This window comes from Pelodiscus sinensis, chromosome 2, assembly GCF_049634645.1.
Source record: "Pelodiscus sinensis isolate JC-2024 chromosome 2, ASM4963464v1, whole genome shotgun sequence".
Taxonomy (NCBI): domain Eukaryota; kingdom Metazoa; phylum Chordata; order Testudines; family Trionychidae; genus Pelodiscus; species Pelodiscus sinensis.
The window spans coordinates 6,369,906-6,394,696 of record NC_134712.1 but is presented as its reverse complement, the minus strand read 5'-3'; positions in this window follow the sequence as shown (position 1 = coordinate 6,394,696).

Below are 24,791 nucleotides of genomic sequence, written 5' to 3'. Positions count from 1 at the left end.
TGCATAGTGGTACAAATCTGGAGTAACACTGCTGAGGTCCGGTGAGTTACACCAGAACTGCACTGACATAAGTTAGATCAGAAAAGGCCCCAGATATCTTTGCATTAGAAGATCACAAAAGAATTATGTGAGCAGTGTTCAGTCTGAAGTGTGATCACAGTCCATATACTATATAAAGACGCCCTCCCTTTATTAACAAAGAAATCAGTGATAATCCATCACCAAATTTGGTTCAAATGTTCTGTACTGGTTTGGCTGCTCCTAGGATTCCTCCCTGCAGACGGCTCAGCTCACACACCAGATCCTCTCTTTCTCCAAAACCATTCCACCTCCCTTATGGCCAGCTGGGGTAACAAATCATTGACATCAGTGAGTCAGCAGAAAGAACTAACCTAACTCTTTCCCAGAGGGATCAACTGCCCGCAGGGTGGGGTGTTTTAGGTAGGGTTGCCAGATGGTTTGAACAAAAATACCGGACACACTTGACATTTCATCACATTCTACATTACATCTTATTTAGAAAATACTGGACATTTATATTTTCTCAGTTTGTTTCCCAAACAGAAAGCTCAAATATTGGACTGTCCACTGGCAATCCTAGTTTTAGGCAACCCCAGCAGCTTCTTACAAGCACCTATTCTAGTCTATGCTGTGTTTTCACATTGCCATGACTCATGCCTTGTACTTGTTCCAGAATCTTATTTACTGATACTATTAACTTTGATGGCATTACAATGGCAAATGTTGATGACCACTCTTTGTTGGATTAATCTTTAAAGAGGTTTTCACTAAACCAAACCAGTGCACGCTCTGACCTGCATCGGCAGTAACCCTTTTGAGCTATAAATGCCATCCCACATGCAAATTTATGACACTGCTACTTAGAGTTCACTCTTGTGCGAATGCCAGTTATTGCCTTACTGGGCATCAGCAACTTTAGCACCAACCAAACAAAGGGAGTGAGACAAGGAGACATGGTGCTATTTCTGTTCCCAGTCCCCATTCCAAAACTCAGCCATCAAGTTAATGGGCAGAGGAATGAAAAGGGGACTGCTGCAGTTTATTAACAAGTATCCTGCCGGGGATTCCATCCAAGTCCCTGCTGAGACCCAGCAATTAAAGTCTGCCGCAGGAGTTCATTTCAACCCAGAAGTGCAGAGTCGTATTTTTTTAATGCCTGTTGTTTATATTTCACTGTCTTTATGGTGCATGGGAGGCTTTTTGGACACGAGGCAAGCTGAGAAGTTCAGGAGGGATGCTCCTGAACAGGAAGGGGAAAATATTAGCCGATGTTACAAGCTGTTCATCTTACCAGTTCCCCGGCACTACAGCAAAGCTGCATTCCAGCTGTTCATGTCGACGCTGCTAGTCGCAATGTACTACTCCCGATTCTGTCTGATTTCACTGTCGATATTATCCTCTCGGATCCCATTGGCTAATGAAGTTTAATGTACATTTCCCTCTTTCCCTACTTCCCTTCATTATACCTGACCATACCCCACTTTAATCATCTTAAATAACCCAGCATATGACTGCTTCTGGAAATAACACACGAGGCTCTTGGGCACTTTCTCGATTCTAACCCTGGGATGTAGACCCTCTGTTGCTATAAATCAGTGTTGCTCCATTGACTGCAGTGACTCGGTGCCAATTTGCATTAGCTGAGGATCTGGCACATTAAATTCCCCTAATCTGTGTTAATGGGCCATACCCTCCAATTCTTTTCTCATTTTCACTTTATGAGTATTTCCCTATGAGACCAAGAGTCATTGAGGCTGTTAAGACTGTTCTCCAGTCTGGCATGACAAATGCAGAAGTTGGGGGCCTACAAGAGCACTCCAAAACCTTACCTCCAAAGGCTCTTGGGGTATGTCTACACTGCCACCCTAGTTCGAACTAGGGTGGCTAATGTAGGCATTCGAAGTTGCAAATGAAGCCCGGGATTTAAATATCCCGGGCTTCATTTGCATCTTGCTGGGCGCCGCCATTTTTAAATCCCCCTTAGTGCGGACTCTGTGCCCGCGGCTACATGCAGCACGGAGTAGGTAGTTCGAATTAGGCTCTCTAATTCGAACTCCCGGTACACCTCGTGGAACGAGGAGTAATGGTAGTTCGAATTAGAGAGCCTAATTCGAACTACTTACTCCGTGCCGCATATAGCTGCGGGCACGAAGTCCGCACTAACAGGGATTTAAAAGTGGCGGCGCCCGGCAAGATGCAAATGAAGGCCGGGATATTTAAATCCCGGGCTTCATTTGCAACGTCGAATGCCTACATTAGCCACCCTAGTTCGAACTAGGGTGGCAGTGTAGATATACCCTTGTACAAAAACTTCTCCCACAAAAAAACCTAATACTGAGATTTTGGGGGACCCGCTCCCACCACCCACGTAATTCCAAGAAAATCAGGGAAGAGATCACTTGGGAAATCCCCTTCCTAAGGTAAAACTCTCCCCCCCCCCTCGCTCCAACCCCTGTTTTGCTTGGAGTTGGGAAAAACAGGGAATGCACAGGCAGCAGTGGACTCTGCCCTTGTAACTAGGCACTGAGTCCTAAGGATATAACGATCAACCAATACCGGTTAATTAAAAAAAAAAAACCAATCTTTTATTATCAAAAGAAAACTTCAGTTGCAAGCATAGTAAATTGGCTAGATGGAAGGAGCCTCCATTTGATATAGATACTCAGGGAAAAACCCCTGGTCTGTAAGGCTGTGTCCAGACTCAGGGGTTTTTTCGGGAAAAGTAGCCTTTTTTCGAAAAAACTTCCCCTGCGTCCAGACTCAAGCCGCGTTCTTTCAAAATTAATTCGAAAGAACGCGGCTTTTCTTTCGATGGCGGTAAACCTCATTTCACGAGGAAGAACGCCTTCTTTCGAAAGTTCCTCTTTCGAAAGAAGGCGTTCTTCAATGTAAATAGGGCTTCTTCAAAAGAGAGCATCCAGACTCACTGGATGCTTTCTTTCGAAAAAGCAAGCCGCTTTTTCGAAATTTCTCCGTGCAGTCTAGACGCTCTCTTTCGAAAGAGGCTCTTTCGAAAGAAGCCTGCAGTCTAGACATAGCCTCTGGCTTAGTTACAAAAAAAGGGGGAAAAAAACCCAATTAGCAAGCTCAGACCAACCCCCCAAACAAGGAAAACAATAAACCCTGACGGACTATCTAAACTTTTCCCTACTTACACATTTTAGGAAGTCCATTCTTTGAGAGAGAATTGTCTCCCATCCCCCTCAAGACTTGGGAGAAACTGCTCTGAATCTCAAACAAAGGAGAGAGAGAGAGAGAAAAAAACCCCTCTTTTCCAGTTTGAATTTCCTACCTGCATTGTTATTGGCCGACTGCCTGACACCCTGGCAAGGTACTTGAGTTAACCCCGTAGTCGCCGGGTGCTGGTCAGCACTCCTGATTACGACGGCGGCGAAGGAGACTATTCAGCACAGCAGTATGTATCTTTCCTTACAATCAGCTATGCCCACCAGCTGCATGCCCAGTATAAAATCAAATCAACTCCAACAGCCCCTTCTACGGGACTTTCATGCAAAAGTGGGTGAAGATCAAAGAACATTCGGGTTGCTCTTCCCTCCTGTGCCCCAGGCTGCTCCTCTTCAGGGAAGTTTGCTGGGGCTGGGGAAAGCAGGGGCCTCCCGGTGCTGGGGGGCCCTTGGGTGCTGGGGCCACATCACTCGGTGCTTGAGGGGGGGGTGGGCCTGAAGGTGCGTGATCTGCCCCCCTTGTCCTGAGGAGGCCCGGGGCACAGGCTGTGTGCTGCCCAACCTGTGCTCGGGCGCTGGGGGGCAATATGCATGCTGCCTTCCCGCCTGCCTGCCCTGCACTTGGAGGCTGGAGGAGGATGGGTGCCACCTGCACTCGGGGCCCATGGAGTGGCCAGTGTGTCTGCCTGGTGCTCTGGGGCTGGGGTGGGCGGGGTGGAGGTCAGAGTGAAGAGAGGCTCCAGGTTCTGGTGGATCCTCAGGTAGGGGGACTCAGACTGGCTGGGGGCTACCTCCCCCCCGCTGGTGGGCCACCCCCTGCCCATACGTCTATGTCTGTGAGATTTGGGTGACCTAGAGAAAAACCTGGAATGCCAGCCCCAGCACTTTCTTCGGAAGATCCCCAATATAAAGTGGGAGGCGCATCGCAGGAACGCCACAGCGTCCTCACCCAGCCAACAACTTCAGTGCCTGAAAAGGTTTATAACATCCATGCAACGTTGCCATCCCCTCATTTCCAAAGAATTGCAAAACGGGGGGGGGGGGGGGGATAAGTGGCAACGCCGGATTGCCAGATGCTTGCCTGGATGTATTTGTAGATTTGCCACCCTCCCTTGTTATATAATGTCTGGTTGTTCAAGGTTATTTTAGAAGCGACAGGTCTTGCTATGCATGGAAAATTCTGATACCACAGGTTAGTCTTTCCCCATCCGGAAGAGCACAACTCATAGATGACTGCATTCCGACAGCTGCTGGAATGGAAGGGTGTTTGAGCAACAACAGGAGGTAATGATTTAGCACCCGAAAATAATATATGGATCACCTCAGAAATACGAACAATGTGCGAGCCACATGGTATTGTGGGCTTGGTTGGATGCTCTTTCTGGAGGTATTTGGAAAGGTGACATTCGGAACAACAGAAGCTGAGCCTCTATGAGGCATTAAAAGTGGAGTCAATTTTATTCACATCCTGCATGATTTCAAGAGGTGCTCAGTGCTTCTAGGGGAGAATATGGATAGCATCTCTTAGGAGGTGCCTCTGTACTAGTAGGAGAAGGTTCATAAGAAAATCAGAACAGCTATATTGGGAGGTCAGACCAAATGTCCATCTAGCCCAGTACCCTGTCTCCTGACAGTGGCCAATGCCTGGTGCCCCTGAGAGAAAGAACAAAACAGGAAATCAACAATTGATCTCTCCCTCATCACCCATTTCCAGCTTCTGACAGAGGCTAGGGACACCATTCCTACCTATCCTGGCTAATATCCATTGATGGACCTAACCTCCTTGAATGTATCTAGCTCTTTTTTGAACCCTGTTAAAGTCCCCATCTTCACAACATCCTCTAGCAAGGAGTTCCATAAGTTGACTGCATGCTGTATGAAGCAATACTTGATTTTGTTTATTTTTAAACTGCTACCAATTAATTTCTCTTTGAGAGCCAGGCTGGCTTCTGCTCCCAGCTCTAACAAAGGGTTGATGGACAAGTTGATTAGGACAAAAAATCTTCAAACTTCGCTGGCCACAAATACGTGCCCTGATTTTCAGCACTCTGCAGCTGTGTAAGAGCTGACATGAAACATCTAGGCTTTAGCCTGTCTGCCACAGTTTCTCTGTAGATAATATCTCCTGCCTGTCTTACTGGGATGTTTGGAATATTAGTTACAGTTTGTGTAACCTTTCAGATATTTCAGTACAAGGTGCTATGGAAATGTAACTATATTTCGTTGAAAAACGGAAACAAGTTACGGGAAAGAGGTCATTACAATTTATTTTCTGATTTTTTTGCAGTGCTTCAAACTGGGAAGTGACTGTCTAGGAAGGAATACTGCAGAAAGAGATCTAGGGGTTGTAGTGGACCGGAAGCTAAAATATGAGTCAACAGTGTGACACCACTGCCAAAAAAAAAAAAAAGCAAACATGATTCTGGGATGCATTAACAGGAGTGTGGTGAGCAAGACATGAGAAGTAATTTTTCTGCTCTACTCTGCACTGATAAGGCCTTAATTGGAGTATTGTGTCCAGTTCTGGGCACCACACTTCAAGGAAGATGTGGAGAAATTGGAAAGGGTCAAGAAATGAGCAACAAGAATGATTAAAGATCTAGAGAACATGATCTATGAGAGAAGACTGAAAAATTGGGTTTGTTTAGTTTGGAAAAGAGAAAAGGAGGGACATGATAGCAGTTTTCAAGTACCAAAAAGGGTGTTACAAAGAGGAGGAAGAAAAATTGTTCTCTTTGGCTTCTGATGATAAGACAAGAAGCAGTGGGCTTAAATTGTGGCAAGGGAAGTTTAGATTGGACATTAGGAAAAACTTCCTAACTGTCAGGGTGGTTAAACACGGGAATAAGTTGCCCAGGGAGGTTGTGGAATCTCCATCACTGGAGATATTTAAGTGCAGGGTGGATAGACATCTATCAGGGATGATCTAGATGATGCTTGGTCCTTCTGTGAGGGCAGGGGACTGGACTCGATGACCTCTCGAGGTCCCTTCCAGTTCTAGTGTTTTATGATGGTACGATTCCTGAAGTTCTCTAACATGGACTTGCTCTCCAGGTAATCATGGTTTTTGATTGAGAGAGAGGAAGAGAGGACTTGGGGTACCCATACTATGTCTTCTGTGTGGTGTATATGGTGGAGGGAGGTCTTTCAAAAATTAAAGAAGTATGTAAGAGTTTAGGATGACTGAACAGGGCCTCAACTGGTGGAAAGAAGTTTATGGGAATTACCTATTAACTCCCTTCCCAGGCTGTCATGCAAGAACACAAATCACCAATTAAATGCCAGATTTAAAGTGCTCCCTCATTGAGAGAAAACTTTCATCGACTGATCAGACTCACAGGCACTACTCTTTTTCCAGCAGAGTCTGAAAACTGCTGTTTCCTAATCAATGCTTTCATACAACCCAGGATCTAAACTGTTGACTTGCATACAAATATATGGTAATCGTATTCTCCCCTTCATTAGACCCCAGCACTGGAATAGGACATGTCTGGGTGGAGTCTCACTTCCTTGCAAGTTCTATTAAAGAGAATGGGAGTCTGGGTAGGGATTGGGGTAGAATGAATTGCACTATCACTGTTCAAGGCAGAAAAAAGATGTAAAGGGTTGTCTGTCACTGTACACGTGCCTCTCTTGGAAAACCCACTTTGAGATCCATGCAAACTTTCCTTTACAAAAGAACATAGAGGAGAGAGCCCTCCTCTCCCTCCTCTGTTTAGTTTATCTGCAGATAAGTTTAACGATTTTTCATGCCACCAAAATAAATTACTTTCTGTGACAAGATTCTTTTTTTTTCCATACAGCACTGGCACGTTAAAAAAAAATATGTAAAAACAGTCAATGCCAGCCAAAAGATGGATGCATTCACTCCCGAGTAAGCAAAGATACAGCGTATTGACAAAAAGTTCTCTGTATTGGATTTTTCATTGGACTCGAGTTGCCAGTTTCAATAAATCAACACTCTGGACTTTTACTTCGTCAGTGTTTCCAAACGGCGGGTAAGGTGCATCATACTTTAAGCCGTAATGAAACATGTCAGTGAGTAAGTCTACTCCCAACCTGTGATAGAATCCATCATGATCACAAAGCATCTGCCAGGTGGCCGCGTGGAGAGCCAGGACATCGAACTTGATGGATGCAGATGTCTTTCCTCAATGAAAAGACCCAGAGCGGAATTAAAGGGGACTCATTAGCAGCCATGTAGCTCATACGTGAGTCATGTACGTTACCAGGAAGGGATTGAGACAACTGGCCTAATTTTGACTGAAAGGCAGGAGGGGAAGATGGAAGGTGAGGGCTTTCAGGGTGACCAGATAGTGGTTCTGTTCCGAAGGATGAAATGGTTTTGTAAAGTCAGTAGGATCATCCCTGCGATTAGGAAGCCTTCCTCTAAGAACTGCTACTCTCTCCCCCTTTTATTTATTAGTCTTTCTACTCAAGCTGCTTCTAAAAGAACGAGGCCCTGTGGTAGCTGCTGTACACACACTGGAAGAGGCACACAATGTCCTGAGGAACTTGCAGTGTGAATAGATGGTGAGTGGGAGGGGAAACGTAGGCACAGGGAGGGGAAGGGACTCCCCCAAGACCTCACAGCTAGCTCATGGCAGAGCTGGGATGGCCTCCAATTTCCTCATTGCTGGGTCAGTGCCTTGTCAAGAAAACCACGCACTCTACTTAAAGGTCTGAGCAGTAAGGCCATCGGGGCATCCCTTCTTCCTCCCACAACATTCACTGGGTATTGCGCCCTGCCTCCTTTGACCACGTGCTCTCTGAGCTGGATGGAGCGTTTGTGATCGGTTGTGTTCCAACCCCAGAGAGCCTGACAGGTGTGAACTTGTGCGTCCATGAACAGATCTGCGCACATAAAGCCCCTGTCTGAGACAAAAGGTGTGTGAGAATCACCCTCCCTCCCCCCAAGCTTTTGGCCCAGTCGGGTACGTGTGTGTGAAGGGATGGGGGCTGAAACAGGAGAAACAAAAGCCAGAAAAAGTCAAGGAGAGAGAGATCCACAGAGAGAGGCAGAGGCAAAAAACAAGAAAACCGAGCCACACAGTCTGACTGGAAAAAGGGCTGGTGCAGGGGTGGGGAACCTGTTTTGGGTCGGGACCGCTGACACACAGGAAAACCAGTCAGGGGCCACACACAAGCGGGAAGCAAAACCTTCACTGACATGGCCCCTGCCTGAGAAGGGGAAAGATACTCCCCACATTCCCCTCACACTCCAGAGCCTGAGGATGCCAGGCTAGTGGATTTTGTGTGCTCCAGCCCCATGGGCGAGCAGCAGGGGGGGGGGTCTGAAACATCATCCTAGGCTCCCCAATGCTACGGGGGGAGCCCCAAGTCTCAGGGATGAATCCAGATGGGGCCCCTGGGCCTTAGGTTCCCCACTCCTGTGCTAGAGAGAGAAATCTTTTGGGTCCGTTGGCCTCAGAGGCTGTAAACTAAGAAACTGCTCCTTTGGGGTTTTGTTCCTCCTGCATTCAGAGGTACAGGGGATTACACCAAAGAAACATCCAGGCTACGTCTACACTGGCACGATTTTCCGAAAATGCTTTTAACGGAAAAGTTTTCCGTTAAAAGCATTTTCAGAAAAGCGCGTCTAGATTGGCAGGATGCTTTTCTGCAAAAGCACTTTTTACAGAAAAGCGTCCATGGCCAATCTAGACGCGGTTTTCCGCAAAAAAGCCCCGATTGCCATTTTTGTGATCGGGGCTTTTTTGCGGAAAACAGTACTGTGCTGTCTACACTGGCCCTTTTGCGCAAAAGTCTTTTGGAAAAAGACTTTTGCCCGAATGGGAGCAGCATAGTATTTCCGGAAAAGCACTGACGATCTTACATGAGATCATCAGTGCTTTTCCGGAAATTCAAGCGGCCAGTGTATACAGCTGGCAAGTTTTTCCGGAAAAGCTGCTGATTTTCCGGAAAAACTTGCCAGTCTAGACACAGCCCCAGGCTCCATCAGTTTCAACTCCTCACTGGAATATCCCTGGGGCACTGAAATTTGATTAGCCTCTCCAGCTGAAAAAGGACAATGGTAGTTCGTCAGTGACACGTTGAACAGTATGGGTACGTCTACACTACAGCGCTAGTTCGAACTAACTTAGTTCGAATTAGTTAATTCGAACTAAGCTAATTCGAACTAACGTGTCTAGAACTAAAAACTAGTTCGAATTAGCGTTTTGCTAATTCGAACTAGCAAGTCCACATTGAGTGGACTCTGAACAGGGCTTAAGGATGGCCATAAGCAGTGCCGGCAGGGCATAAGAGGAGGATTTAGAGCGTGGAGATGCTGTCTCAGGCTAGCCGAGGGCTGCGCTTAAAGGGTCCCAACCCCCACCCCGGACACACAGTTCTAAGGGGTGCCCCGCTTGCAAAGAAGTTCTGGCTTGGAGTGCCCGGAGTGCCCACACTGGGCACATCACAGCACTCGGCCATCAGCCTGGCTGCACTTGCCGCAGGCTGCCATCTGGGGAGAGGGAGTAATTGGGGGGCTGCAGGAGAGCTTCCACCCCCAGAAGCCCGCAGAGCCAGCCCAGTCCTCCCCATCGGGGGCTCGTACCCCATTCCTCCCTCACCTCCTTCCACTTACCCTTCCCTAGCCCCCCCTTTTTATTGATGTACAAAATAAAGATAACTTTTCTTCCAACATTGACTCTGTCTTTATTGAACAAAACTGGGGGAGACTGGGAAAAGGAGGTGGAGAGAGGGGAAGAGAAAGGCTGGGAGAGGGGAGGGCAACTAACATGATCAGGGGTTGGGAACAGGTCCCAGATGAAGAGAGGCTACAGAGACTGGGACTGTTCAGCTTAGGCAAGAGGAGACGGAGGGGGGACAGGATAGAGGTCTCTAAAAGCAGGGGTTGGGTGGAGAGGGTGCATTCATAAAAGTTCTTCCTGAGTTCCCATAAAGAAGGACTAGAGGACACCAAAGGAAAGGAATGGGTAGCAGGCTTGAAACTAGCAAGAGACAGTTGTTCTTGACAAAGCAAATAGTTAACCTGTGGAACTCCTTGCTGCAGGAGGCTGTGAAGGCTACAACTAGAACAGAGTTTAAAGGGAAGTGAGATCAAGTCATGGAGGTTGGGTCCATGGAGTAGTCTTAGCCAGGGGGTAGGAGTGGTGTCCCTGCCCAAAGTTTGTGGAAGGCTGGAGAGGGATGGCACGAGACAAATGGCTTGGTCACTGTCTTCGGTCCATCCCCTCCAGGGTCCCTAGGGTTGGCCGCTGTCGGCAGACAGGCTACTGGGCTAGATGGACCTTTGGTCTGACCCAGGACGGCCATTGTAAGCTCAGGGCTCAGGATTGGGGGTCTCAGTGGACCCCCTTGATTTACATGCACACCTGCTCCTGGGTGGCCAGGCTGGCAGCTCTCCTGCCCTAGATGGCCACTTTCCTGTGCCTAGTGCGGAGATCGTGGACGAGGTCCACGATGTCCGCACTAGCCCAGGCAGGTGCCTGCCTCTTGCGGTCCAGGGCAAGCTCCTGGGAGCCGCCAGCCTGGTCCCGGGAAGAGGGGGAGGGCTGGGGGGCATCGGGTGGGTGGCTCGAGCTGTGCCAGGTGCAGGGTCTGCTGGCTGGGTGCTGGCAGGCTTGCACCTGGCACGGGCACCGTAGCCAGCCCGTGCCCCTTTAAGGGGTCTGGGGCCGGGAAGGGGGCATAGAGTTTCCCTGGTGTTGGCCAGAGTGGCCACCAGGGAAACCTGGGGAGGGCTAGCCTCCCACTAGTTCGAATTAAGGGGCTACACACCCCTTAATTCGAACTAGCTAGTTCGAACTAGGCTTAATCCTCGTAAAATGAGGTTTTCCTAGTTCGAACTAAGCGCTCCGCTAGTTCGATTCAAATTCGAACTAGCGGAGCGCTAGTGTAGCGCCTATTAAAGTTAGTTCGAACTAACGTCTGTTAGTTCGAACTAACTTTGTAGTGTAGACATACCCTATGATATTACAGATACCTGGCTGATACATCTGTCCGGCTGTAATCATCAGTATTTGAGCACCCTGACTTATTTATCCTCACAACACCATGGATACACTATTATCCCTATTTCAAAAGGGGATTTCAGAGACAGAAAGACTAACTGAGCACTCAATCACCCAGGAAACCTGCAACAGGGTTTGGACTTGGATCTGGACCAAAAGAGCCCTAAGTTAACAGTTTATTCTCTGGCCCATTCCTCCTCTCTGTTGCAGAGGAATGGATGCCGTAAGCATGTTATGCACCTGTGTGGTATGCCCGCGGTCTAAAGGATGCTCACTACAGTGTATTCACCTACCGCTTCTGGCGCAGACTCATTTCAAACCATCGGAATGCTCTTTTGCATATTCCTTTCCCAGCCTCTAAATTGCTCTAGGCTTTAGGGAATAACATCGGTTCCTTGAGCCATGTCTCACTTGGTTTTAGCTTCTGCCTCATCAATACCCAAGTGCTCTCTAGCCTTCCGAGGTGGACTGGGCAAAGCACGAAAATAACCTGAAGATGACCATCAGCGCCACTTCCTACCTCTGGGATGACTGCAGCTCTCACAGACTTGTCAGCCCGAGCAGGGAGTTATGGGCACCGAGACACCAATAACAAAGGATGGGGTTCAGGTCGCAAGACATGCCATGGTTATTTTCCTCTTCCTTGCCCTCCCATTGGACTCTCAGCATTAGAATCATAGAACCATAGAGCTGGAAGAGCCCTTAAAAGGCCATCAAGTCCAGCCCTCTGGACTTGATGTTATTCTCTCCACACAGGAGGCAGTGAAATTCCAGGTTCTCTGGAAACCCCAGGTTCTCTCAGATGGGACCCCGGGTCTCCCTTTCAAACAGAAAAGAAACAGATCAAGGACTTTCTCCACCATGTTTCATCCTGAAGGATTCCCCAGGGCTTAGCAGATACTATACACATGGATCATTCTTCCAGCACTGAAATGCAGGCACTATTACCAGCATCACTCCCCAGTCACTATTAGGAGAGGGTGAATGAGTTTAACTGATCATTGATTTTCAGTAGACCAGACCTCTGTCATTGCTGAAGTATAAGCTCTGTGGGATGGGGTCTTTTCACTCACGGGTATGTCTAGACTACATGGCTCCGTCGACGGAGCCATGTAGATTTGTTTTTTTGGCAAAGGCAAATGAAGCCGCGATTTAAATGATCGCAGCTTCATTTACATTTACATGGCTGCCGCGCTGAGCCGACAAACAGCTGATCAAGCTGTTTGTCCGCTCAATGCGTTAGTCTGGACGCTTCCCTGCTGACATCAAAGCCCTTTGTCGGCAGCCCCGGTAAACCTCATCCCACGAGGAATAACTGGGCTGCCGACAAAGGGCTTTGATGTCGGCAGGGGAGCGTCCAGACTAGCACGCTGAGCCGACAAACAGCTGATCAGCTGTTTGTCGGCTCAGCGCGGCAGCCATGTAAATTTAAAAGAAGCCGCGATCATTTAAATAGCGGCTTCATTTGCCTTTGCCTATGTGTCTAATCTACATGGCTCCGTCGATGGAGCCATGTAGTCTAGACACAGCCCTACTGTGTGTCTGTATAGTCCTGGCACACTGGGGACTCGACCTTGTGATGCTGGTAGATGCTATCCCGGCTGGAATACTGTATCCACAATTCAGGAAGGATGCTGATAAATTGGAGAGGGCTCTGAAAAGACCTACTAGAATGAGATTAGACGTTTTATAATGAGAAGAGTCAAAGAGCACAGTCGATTTAGTTTGACAAATTGAAGTGTAAGGAGTGACTTGATCACAGTTTGTGAGTGCCCACATGAGGAACAGAAACTTAATATAGGTTGAACCTCTCTAGTCCGGCACTCTCTGGTCTGGCAGAGATTTTAGTGAGCTGGATGTCCACTTATCATGGATGCAGCCAAGTTTCCCATAGTCCCATAAAGTTTGGTGACAGCCACCAGTCCCAGGTTCTCAGTCCCGGGTGCTGTTATTTGGCACTAATTTACCCCTAAATGTCATCTAAGAGCCAAGAAAGAAGTGGAAGTGGAAGTGTTGGTAACGTGACTAGACAATATTGACCTCCCATGATCCAGTAAATTCTCTGGTTCAGCACCGGTCAGGTCCCAAGGTTCAACCTGTATCAAAGGACTCTTCAGTCTAGTAGACAAAGGTTCACTGAGATCTATTGACTGGAAGTTGAAGCTAGACTGTGGGACAAGTTACTCAGGGGATGATGGATTCTCTATCACTGGCAGTATTTAAATCAAGCCTGGCTGTTTTTCCAAAGGATCTTCTTTTAGTTCAAACAGGAAGCTCAGGGAAGTTCTCTGGCTTGGTTATGCAGGATGTGCTCGATGAGCCGAATGGAACCTTCTGGCTTTATAATCTATGAATAAAAATAATGTCCGTTTGTCTGACAGCCTCACTTGGTCCCTGGGCAAGAGCGGGTCTGCTCTGTACCCCTGCAAGGGGTGCTTTAGCAGCAATTGAAAGGACCCAGGGCTCTGTCCAGTCTTGTAGGGCTGGTGGTGGCAGCCAGGAGCTCCGGACCCTTTTGTATTCCTGGACTCCAGGGCAGTTGCCCTCTTTGCCCTACCTCTGGAGGCCTGAAAAATGTAAATGGCCCACGAGTTCCTTCCCTTTTCAAAGAGCGAAGAGCTGGCCGGGAAGGGGGATTCGTTATATGCATTCTTAGCGTTATCAACATTCATGCTACAGTTCACCCAGAGGCATGTCCCCACCCCATTGGCTGAGAGATACTCGCTGCTCTGTCCTCAGCAAGGAGCTGTCACTGAAGTGCCCCTCTCCCAGCCAGGCAGCTCCATGCCCGGCAGCCCTGAGCCCCTGGGCAGAGCTCATTAAGCAGCTGCGGGGCCGAGCTGCCACGTCGTTTAGAGGGAACCTCGCTGGCAGCCGTGGCTGAACTTTTGAGCTTGCCAACAAATTTTTAATTTCAGCATTTTGACACACTGGGACACAAACTAGTTTTGCAAAGAAAAATTGTTCCCAGTTGCCTGGCTGATGTTTGAGCTGGTTGAGAGCTGAGCATATGCGGGGAGGACAGGAATCCTCCATGTCTTGTTACACCTACACTGCAATTCTACAAAGGGGGTGCTGGCCAGTGGACTTGCTCAAACCTGGAGCCACTAGCCCTTTCTCTCTCCAGCCCTAGGCAGCCAAGCCCAGGAAGGCCAAAAGGGCTGGGCTCTGTGACAACAGGCAGTCTGGACTCCCTGCCCACATTTGTATCTCTGCCTTCCTTGGGGCCCAGCATTTCAGATAACGTGGAGGGTCAGATGAAGGGGTTTCGGGTAAATGGGAGTATACAACATTCAGTTGGAAAATTCACTGTTTTGCTTCTGTTGGCTAGTTGCATAAATCAGCCACGCCAGGAACAGAAACAACACCACCACCTAAACTGCCCAGCGGAGGGCGAATAGCTGCAATTCATTGCGTTTGCCAGCAAACTGCACATCAAGAATTGCTCCGATTTCAAGCATTTTGTGCATGGCTCCCGGGCAACTTCTGAACAGTAAAAGAGGGTCAAATGAATTAAATACATTATTTATCAAGATTTATTCACTCAGCTCTAGTAGTAAGTAAACACGGTCTTTTATTTCCCCCAGTATAGCCCACACCATCACAGTGGAGTGCTTTGTTCCCACTAGTTGTTAGACCACATATACATTTATGAGTCTGCTACTGTCTTTGAGCAAAGAGCCATAACTCAAGGTGGTAAGGTTCATGCTTTTAGATCAACGATCCCGGAGTTCAGTCCCGTACTTGTACCTCTGTCTGTTACATCTGCCTACCTTTGAAGACCCTTGTCAACTTGTGTTGATTTACTATGTGTGCAACCCTGCCACGACTCATTCAGTGTTACTATGGTCTTTTTGGCCATTAGAATTCCATTGAAATCAAGTTTCAGAGAGCTAGCTGTGTTAGTCTGTTTCAGCAAAAACAACAAGGGCCCCTTCAAGACTAACAAATTATTTAGAGCATAAGCTTCTGTGAGATACAACTCAGTTCCTCAGATATGACCCTAAATAATTTGTTAGTCTTTAAGGTGCCACCGGACTCCTTATTGTAATCAAGGAATATGAAGCCGATGGAACAGCACAGCAGATGTGTCCTATGTGAAGGTGCTTAGCCTATTTAGAAACATAGCACTTGGCTTCCACCTATAGGCACTTGGTATATTTTGCATCACGGCACTATGCTCCCCTCAGAATGTACCTAGAATATTGGGCATTTCAAATGGTGGGTTCTGCTTGGGCAAGACATTTGGCATCCTGGTGGATAAATTCAATCTATAACAACCTATAATCTATCACAAGACAGGTGTTAGTAATGGGGGATTTGGTCATTAGAAACAGACAGCTGGGATTGTGATGACCGGGAGAAATGAAAGGTGATTTGCCTGCCTACTGAGAAGATTGTGGATTTCTTGAGACATCTAGATAGACTTATGTGTCATGCTGGGAAGGAGCCGGTGGTCATGGAGGGAAATGTAGGCTGCTAGGAAAGAGATTAAAATCCAGGACCTCTATTGTAGTGTTCTCTGAAATGCTTCCAGTTCCACACCCATGGCCAGGTAGGTAGGCAGAACTGCAGGGTCTCAATGCATGGATGAGACGATGGTGTAAGGAAGAGGGGTTTAGGTTTATCAGGAACTGGGGACACTTTTGGGATAGGGGGAACTTACACAGGAAGGATGGGCTCCACCTAAACCAAAATGGAACCAGATTGCTGGCACTTAGTTTAAAAACTGCTCTATGACCTTTTTAATTGTAAGAGCTGAGGGAAAGCCGACAGGTGCGGAGGAGCACATGGATCAAACAGAGACATCTCTTAGGGGAGAGTCTATTAATAGAGATTCTCTATGTTCTAGTCAGGAGGAGAGGATGGAAGATGATAAAATATGGGTAAGATCAGATGAGAAACTGTCAAATGAAAAAGAGTATCATTCAAACACATCAGGAAATGGCAGACAGCTAAATAGTGACACATTTTTAAAGTGTTCATACACAAATGCTGGAAGTCTAGAAAATAAGATGGGTGAACAAGAGCACCTCGAATTTAAGGAGAGTGTTGATATAATAGGCATTACAGAAACTTGGTGGAATGAGCTCAATCAATGGGACACAGTCATACTAAGGTACAAAATATATCGGAAGGACAGAACAGGTCATGCTGGTGGAGGAGTGGCACTATCTGAGAATGAAAATGTAGAATCAAATGAAGTAAACATCTTCCATAGAATCATGATGGGTAGTAATTCCATGCACTAATAATATGAATATAGTGGTAGGGATATATTACCAACCACCTCACCAGGATAGTGATAGTGACTATGAAATGCTCAGGGAGATTATAGAGGCTATAAAAAAAACCCAGTACTAGTGGGAGATTTCAACTATCCCCATATTGACAGGGCACACATCACCTCAGGACAGGACAAAGAGATAAAGTTTCTTGACACCTTAAATGACTGATTCTTAGAGTAGCTGGTTCTGGAGCTGACAAAGGGAGAGGCAATTCTTGATTTAGTCCAAAATGGAACACAGGATTTATTCCAAGAGGTAAATATAACTGGACCACTTGGAAATAGCGACCCTAACGTAATAAAATGTAACTTCTTTGTGGCGCAAAAAACACTTCATCAGCCCAACTCTGTGGCATTTAATTTCAGAAAGGGGAATTACACAAAAATGAGGAGGTTAGTTAAACAGAAATTAAAAGCTGCAATGCCAAAAGTAAAATCCCTGCAAGCTGCATGGAGACTTTTCAAAGACGCCATAATAGAGGCCCAACTTCAACGTATACCCCAAATTAAAGAACACAGTCAGAGAACCAAAAAAGTGCCACTGTGCCTTAACAACCAAGTAAAAGAAGCAGTTAGAGGAAAAAAAAGTGGAAATATTTTCCTACTGAGGAAAATAGAAAGGAGCATAAACTCTGTCAAATTAAGTATAAAAATATAATAAGGAAAGCCAAAAAGGAGTTTGAAGAACAGCTAGCCAAATACTCAAACAGTAATAGCAAAATGTTTTTAAATACATCAGAAGCAGGAAGCTTGCTAAACAACTAGGCTATGTCTAGACTGGCATGATTTTCTGCAAATGCTTTTAACGGAAAAGTTTTTCCGTTAAAAGCATTTGCGGAAAAGAGCGTCTAGATTGGCACGGACACTTTTGCGCAAAAGCACTTTTTGCGGAAAAGCGTCCGTGCCAATCTAGATGCGCTTTTGAGCAAGAAAGCCCCGCTCACCATTTTCGCCATCGGGGCTTTTTTGCACAAAACAGTCCTGAGCTGTCTGCACTGGCCCTCTTGCGCAAATATATTTGCGCAAGAGGGATTTTTCCCGAACGGGAGCATCATAGTATTTGCGGAAGAACACTGACAATCTTACATCATATTGTCAGTGTTCTTGCGCAAATTCAAGTGGCCAGTGTAGACAGCAGCCGCTTTTGCGGAAAAACTTGCCAGTCTAGACGCAGCCCTAGTGGAGCCACTGGACGCTCGAGATGCTAAAGAAATACTCAAAGATAATAAGGTCATTTCAGAGAAACTAAATTAATTCTTTTCTTTGGTGCTCATGGCTGAGAATGTTGGGAAGATTTCCAAACCTGAGCCATTCTTTTAAGTTTAGAAATCTGAGGAATTGTCCCAGACTGAGGTGTCATTAGAGGAGGTTTTGGAACAAATTGATAAACTTTAAGTAACAAGTTGCCGAGACCAGATGGCATTCACCCAAAAGTTCTGAAAGAACTCAAATGTGAAATTGCAAAACTGTGGTTTATAACCTATCTTTTAAATCAGCTTCTGTAACTAATGACTGGAAGATAGCTAATGTGACACCAATATTCAAAATGATTTAGATGGTACTGGATCCTGCCATGAGGGCAAGGGACTGGACTCGATGATCTCTTGAGGTCCCTTCCAGTTCTAGTGCTCTATGATTCTAAAAGGACTCTAGAGGTGATCCTGGCAATTACAGACCGGTAAGTCTAACATCAATACTAGGCAAATTAGTTGAAATAATAGTTAAGAATAGAATTGTCAGACAAACAGATGAACAGAATTTGTTGGGAAAAGTCAACATGGATTCTGTAAAGGGAAATCATGCCTTACTAATCTGCTAGAATTCTTTGAGGGGGTCAACAAACATGTGATCAAGGGGGATCCAGTGGCTATAGTATACTTAGATTTGCAGAAAGCCTTTAACAAGGTCCCTCACCAAAGGCTCTTACGTAAAATTAATTGTCTTGGGATAAGAGGGAAGTTCCTCTTATGGATTGATATCTGGTTAAAAGACAGGAAACGAAGAGTAGGAATAAATGGTAAGTTTTCAGAATGGAGAGAGGTAACTAGCGGGGTCCCCCAATGGTCCATCGTGGGATCAATCCTATTTAACTTATTTATAAATGATCTAGAGAAAGGGGTAAACAGTGAGGAGGCAAAATTTGCTGATGGTACTAAACTACTCAAGATAGTTAAGAACAAAGCAGAGTGCGAAGAGCTCCACAAAGATCTCACAAACCTAGGTGATTGGGCAACAAAATGGCAAATGAATTTTAATATTGATAAATGTAAACTAATGCACATTGGAAAAAATAATCCCAATACAGGTACAAAATGATGGGGACTAATGTAGCTATAACCACTCAAGAGAGAGATCTTGGAATCATTTTGGATAGTTCTCTCAAAACATCCACTCAGTGTGCAGCGGCAGCCAAAAAAGTAAACAGACTGTCATATCTTGAATACTGCGTACAATTGTGGTTGCTTCATCTCAAAATAGATATATTGGCATTGGAAAAGGTTCAGAAAAGTGCAACAAAAATGATTAGGGATATGGAATGGGTACCATATGAAGAGAGATTATAAAGACTGGGACTTTTCATCTTAGAAAAGAGGAGACTAAGGGGGATATGATAGAGGTCTATAAAATCATGACAGGTATGGAGAAAGTAAATAAGGAAAAGTTATTTACTTGTTCCCATAGCATAAGAACTAGATGTCACCAAATGAAATTAATAGGTAGCAGGTTTAAAACAAATAAAAGGAGGTATTTCTTCATGGAGTGTACAGTTAACCTGTGGAACTCCTTGCCAGAGGATGCTGTGAAGACTAGGACTTTAAGGCTACATCTATACTGCACAGTTATTTCAGAATAAGCTATTCTGGAATAGTTATTCTGAAACAGCTTTTCAAAATAGCATGTTTACACTGCAGGAAAGCCTCAAAATTAGTCTGAGGCAGGCTTCCATAATGTAGACGTATTATCTCAATTTAGAGCCCCCAAAAGAATAACTTAGAATGGGCCTGGTGAGAGGCTATTTTGAAACAGCAGAAATGGAGCACCTACACACACCTTATTTTGAAATAGCTATTTCAGAATAGGTGTTATTCTTCGTAGAATGAGGCTTACAGAAGTTGGAATAAGCCATCCGTTATTTCAAAATTGTTTTGAAATAACGGAATTGCTATGTAGGTGCTCGCAGAGTTATTTCTGAATAACGGCCGTTTTTCCAAAATAACTTTGCTGCATACGCACACCCTAACAGGGTTCGAAAAATAACTAGGTAAATTCATGGAGGTTAGGTCCATCAAAACAATGTCCCTGGCCTCTGTTTGTCAGGGGCTGGAAATGGGTGACAGAAAAGGGATCACTTGATGATTACCTGTTTCTGTTCACTCCCTCTGGGGCACCTGCCATTGGCCACTGTCAGCAGACAGGATACTGGGCTAGATGGAACTTTGGTCTCACCGGCTATGTCTAGACTGGCGTGATTTTCGGCAAATGCTTTTAACGGAAAAGTTTTTCCGTTAAAAGCATTTGCAGAAGAGAGCGTCTAGATTGGCACGGACGCTTTTCCACAAAAGCACTTTTTGCGGAAAAGCGTCCGTGCCAATCTAGACGCGCTTTTGTGCAAAAAAGCCCCGATCACCATTTTCGCGATCGGGGCTTTTTTGCGCAAAACAATACCGTGTTGTCTACGCTGGCCCTCTTGCACAAAAGCATTTGCACAAGAGGGCTTTTGCCCAAACGGGAGCAGCATAGCATTTCTGCAAGAACACTGACAATCCTACATGAGATCGTCAGTGTTCTTGCGGAAATTCAAGCAGCCAGTGTAGACAGCTGGCAAGTTTTTCCACAAAAGCAGCTGCTTTGGCGGAAAAACTTGCCAGTCTAGACGCAACCACCCAATATGACCATTCTTATGTTCTCATGTAATCTGGATTGCTAAAGCTGCACACAACATGTGCCATCAAACCTGGAATAGTTTGCAGCCTTTCAGATGTTAAATAATAGGTGCAGAAAGCAAAGAAGTAAATATATGTTGGACTATGTATATAGCAGGCTGGCAAGATGAATTGCCCAATGTGTTAAAGACCAAAGGAAAGCTGGAAAGAAATATGATCTGCATTGTAATGATTGCCCTTCTATAGCCTGTAGCATCAAAAATGTCATCTCGTTTATGCATTCTCCTAAAATTTTAGCAATAATTCTTTCCAGCCTCTCCATGCACAAACCTTTGCTATGGGTCTGTCCTCTGAGTCACCTATAAGAAACAAAATTATAGTTGCCTTTCATTCCTCCTTGGAGAGGCATAAAGTTTGCTCTGCTTTGGGACTGGGAGCTTTTGTGGATTTAATATCATGGCTGGCTCGCTGGGTGTCCAGGTTTTATAAGTGAGTGGGATGCGTCTGTCAGAGGGTGAGAGAGGTGAACCATGGTGTAGATAAAAGATTCAGAAACATGTGAGGATACATTTGAATAGTTAAGTGCTCGCCTAGATCATAGACTTCCCTTGCCTTTGTATAATATTAACCTGGGTTAATGTCAATCAAATCTCAAGATGCCCTCCAAAATAAATGTATTAGGTGTCTTTCAAGTCCAAACCGCATCCATTCCTGTAGCATCTTTCTACCAGGAGGGTCTCAAAGCACCTCATTGTTCCGTTGTGTATGCAACTGCTTGCTCCAGCCGCACTGACATGGATCTGCAAACCCAGGTGACTAGTGAATATGCTAAGTGACTCTCATGCCCTGGGAAGCTGGTGAACAATAAATAAAAGCTTTTCTTCTGCCCAAGTTGCTGTGGCAATGCAGACTCATCCCAGCTCTGCAATTCCTCTCTCTCCCCTCCCGTCTTCTCTCTCTGGCTCCAGATGCTGGCATTTGGTTTATGAAGGTCTTCATGGTGTTTGCTCTGCTCTCCGGAGGGCTCGGCTGTAATTCATCTCAGCCAGAAAGGTTGTGAATCTGATTAAGTAACAAGCCACGGCTTCTGCTGAGCTGAGACGATGGGATTGGGATGACGTCTAACAAAGCCATTCGGGAGGGTCTTGTTTGGGACTGCCACTTTTATTGGTTATAGGCCCAGCTGCTACTGATTGGAAAGCCTGACTGCCTTTGATCTAGAAACAATTAGAATGTTTGTTTATTGTTTGTTTGTTTTTTCAATGTGGAAACTATCCAGGATTTGATTGGAATAAAACACAGGAAAGCAAAAAATAAAATCAAAGGCTGAAAACAACATCCTGTCTGGCTCTATTTTGAACTCTTCACAGAATCTGGAAAACCTGGACAAAAAAGGAACGTTTCACGAGAACGCTTCTGTCTCTGCGCAGAGCTGCTTTCCTTTGAAAAAAGTTTTGAAGGAGAATTTTCAACCACTTCTAGCTTCTGATTTCTATCTCCTCCCCTTGAACCTTCCACAGCCGATAATGTCTCACTATTCCTATAGCCCACTGAGCCATCCTGATCATTTAACTTTTTTTTAATCAGGTTGTGAATTTCAGGCAGGCCAATCAGCTCTTTTTATTTGCAAACAGTTGGTGGCAGTATTGGTCGAGTTCCAGACAATCAGAGAATTCCTTTTTAAAAAATGTGAGTCCAACTGCTGTCGGACCTTTTGGAAGAGAGGCAGAAGTAACAGCATGGAAGCAGTGTGTTGTAGTGGCTATGGCAGAGTACAGGAAATCAGGAGTTCGGAACTGCGGTCTGAGCTCTGCCACTGTCTTACTATGTGACCTTGGGTGTGTCATTTGCCTGCTCCTGGCCTCTGTTCCCCTCCCATCATTTGTATATTTGTTTACGTTGTGAGGGCTTGATGGCAGGGAGTGTACACATGTGGTACACAGGGACTTGTTAAAAAAGAACAGGTGACCCAGAGGTGGATGGGATAAAAGGGCTCCTTCATTGCAGATACTCATTCTGCCTCGGACCCCCAAATCCCTGGTCCTGGTGAGCAACTAATGACAGGGGCACTCTTTTATCCAAGTTAGCATGTAAATACACATATCTATTATAACTCCCTTATTCAGTAATGTGCACACCCATAGAATGAATAGCAATAGCCATGTGATGACGATAATTATACCCGCCCCTCGTTACGGTTTACAGCTTGTTTAGCTGAAGCATGCAGCTTTCACGTCACAAAACTCCTTAATCCAGCAGTTTACAGGGGCGGAAGAATCTGTGACTCTGAACATATATTTCAGAGTGAATGGAAATGGATAAGGGGAGTAGGAAGTTAGCATTGTTAACACACAGAGCATTCCTTACAAGTTAGATCTTTGGTGCAGCTGCATGCTTATCTATCCCAAGCAAGCAGCAAAGGAGGAAAACACGTCTACAAATCAATAGGGACAGCGCCTGCCCACTCTGGATCCCCATCACCATGGAAGTGATGACCCAGACCCCTTATTTAACTCTTGTACACACTAATGGGATTCTGCTCTTGGTAGGGGCTTGTAAGTGCAGCCATAACACAAATAATTGATCCTACAAATAGGGCCATCTAAAGAGTGGAGTCATATCATAGAATCATAGAATACTAGGACTGGAAGGGACCTCGAGAGGTCATCGAGTCCAGTCCCCTGCTCCGATAGCAGGACCAAATACTGTCTAGACCATCCCTGATAGACATTTATCTAACCTGCTCTTAAATATCTCCAGAAATGGGGATTCCACAACCTCCCTGGGCAATTTATTCCAGTGTTTGACCACACTGACAGTTAGGAACTTTTTCCTAATGTCCAACCTAAACCTCCCTTGCTGCAGTTTAAGCCCATTGCTTCTTGTCCTATCCTCAGATGCCAATATGAACAAGTTTTCTCCCTCCTCCTTATGACACCCTTTTAGATACCTGAAAGCTGCTATCATGTCCCCCCTCAATCTTCTCTTTTCTAAAGTAAACAAACCCAATTCCTTCAACCTTCCCTCATAGGTCATGTTCTCTAGACCTTTAATCATTCTCATTGCTCTTCTCCGGACCCTCTCTAATTTCTCCACATCTGTCTTGAAATGCAGTGCCCAGAACTGGACACAATACTCCAATTGAGGCCTAACCAGCGCAGAGTAGAGTGGAAGAATGACTTCCCGTGTCTTGGTCACAACACACCTGTTAATGCATCCCAGAATCATGTTTGCTTTCTGTGTATCAGCATCACACTGTTGACTCATATTTAACTTGTGGTCCACTATAACCCCTAGATCCCTTTCTGCCGTACTCCTTCCCAGACTGTTGCTTCCCATTCTACATGTGTGAAACTGATTGTTCCTTCCTAAGTGGAGCACTTTGCATTTCTCTTTATTAAACTTCATCCTATTCATCTCAGACAATTTCTCCAATTTGTCCAGGTCATTTTGAATGATGACCCTATCCTCCAGATTAGTCGCAACCCCTCCCAGATTGGTATCATCTGCAAACTTAATAAGCGTACTTTCTATGCCAATATCTAAATCGTTAATGAAGATATTGAACAGAGCCGGTCCCAAAACAGACCCCTGCGGAACCCCACTTGTTATGCCTTTCCAGCAGGATTGTGAATCATTAATAACTACTCTCCGAGTACGGTTATCCAGCCAGTTATGCACCCACCTTATAGTAGCCCCATCTAAGTTGTACTTACCTAGTTTATTGATAAGAATATCATGCGAGACCATATCAAATGCCTTACTAAAGTCTAGGTATACCACATCCACCGCTTCTCCCTTATCCACAAGACTCGTAATCCTATTAACGAAAGCTATCAGAGTCCAGGCATGTCGGTGGACCCTGTTCCCTACCTGTGATTTTGGAGAGGGAAGTTGTGCGAATTCCTCTATGCTGCTGTCTACATGAGTTATAGATGTCCATGCTGAACGATGGAAAGTGTGTGACCTATGAAACTTGCTCTGCCGTCAGTCAGTCATGTAGGAGAATAGATTTCTTAAAGCTCTCTCTATATAACTTTGGTAGGAAAGGTGTGCATCTGTCATAGAATACTAGGACTTGAAGGGACCTCGAGAGGTCATTGAGTCCAGCCCCCTGCCCTCATGGCAGGACCAAGCACTGTCTAGACCATCCCTGATAGACATTTATCTAACCTACTCTTAAATATCTCCAGAGATGGGGATTCCACAACCTCCCTGGGCAATTTATTCCAGTGTTTGACCACCTTGACAGTTAGGAACTTTATCCTAATGTCCAACCTAAACCTCCCTTGCTGCAGTTTAAGCCCATTGCTTCTTGTTCTATCCCCAGAGGCTAAGATGAACAAGTTTTCTCCCTAATGTAGACATGCTATCTCGGTTTAGATCCCCAGGAGGAATCACTTTGAACGGCCCTGGTGAGGGGCTGTATCGAAAT